This window comes from Triticum aestivum, chromosome 6A, assembly GCF_018294505.1.
Source record: "Triticum aestivum cultivar Chinese Spring chromosome 6A, IWGSC CS RefSeq v2.1, whole genome shotgun sequence".
Taxonomy (NCBI): Eukaryota; Viridiplantae; Streptophyta; class Magnoliopsida; order Poales; family Poaceae; genus Triticum; species Triticum aestivum.
The window spans coordinates 570,294,890-570,296,023 of NC_057809.1; positions in this window are offsets into that span (position 1 = coordinate 570,294,890).

Sequence of the window (1,134 nt, forward strand, 5' to 3'; positions counted from 1 at the left end):
TGTTCAACCACCCCTCCATGGGCACCCCTCCACCATCTACTGTTCATCCAGCCCTCCACACCATGGGGTCCTGTTCAACCACCGCTCCACCGTCTACTGTTCTCCAGCCCTCCACACCACGGGGTCCTGTTCATCCACCCCTCCACGGGCACCCCTCCACCATCTACTGTTCATCTAGCCCTCCACCACACCACGGGGTCCTGTTCATCCAGAGGCAACGCCACCGCTCACTGTTCATCCAAACCCCCCCCGCAATGCTCACTGTTCATACCATCGATCGGCTTCAGTTAGCAGCAGTACGCGAAGGAATCGCTCGATCGGGTTCCGTTAACAACTATCGATCGATCGCTCGGGTTCAGTAATGCGTGGCCTACAGTGCAATCGCTCGGGTTCACTTAGAGCCCAACGCCTTGCTCGGGTTCAGTTAGAGCCAACGCCTCGCACACATGCGCGTACATGTACAAGAGAAACGCGCATTGCTCGGCCCCCGACCTCCCACCGTAACCGGGAACTCCTCGAAATTTTCCTCCCCCTCGCTTCTACCATGGTTTTTCCGTCATGGACGGCCCAAAGAATGTCATATAGCTGCGTCTCCGGCCCGCCCAGGACGAAAAGCCCATTTTCTATCATGATTTTTTGTCATAGAAGTAGGAGCCCACCACATCTATGATGATACCGGGTTTTGTCACAATTATCGTCATAGAAGTGTCATATGTATGACAGAAATTTTTTTCGTTTGGCCCAACATGTCATGAATGTGTCTTTTTTTGTAGTGCGAAGGCGACGCCTTCCCCCTCCCCCTGCTAGTGGGTCCCGCGCGTCAGCCTCATGCGTTGACCGGGCCGACCCACTGACGTGGTTAAGTGGAGACGTATTCCGTGGAGTACGCTTTCCCTTAACCAGAAGCGCATTCTGTTTCTTTTTCAGGCGTAAGTACGTTTTCATCTCACGAAAGCGTCTTTTCTCAAAACCCGTTTTTGCCTTATCCACTTAGGGACTTGTTTGTGATGATATTTTTGCAGAAAAGTCCCTGATCTTCATCACCTCACAACTTTTCACTCGTAACTCCGATTGAGGTGATTCCAAAGCCCACTTCTTCGTTTCATCGAGCCCTTTCCGATGGAATCGTTTTCA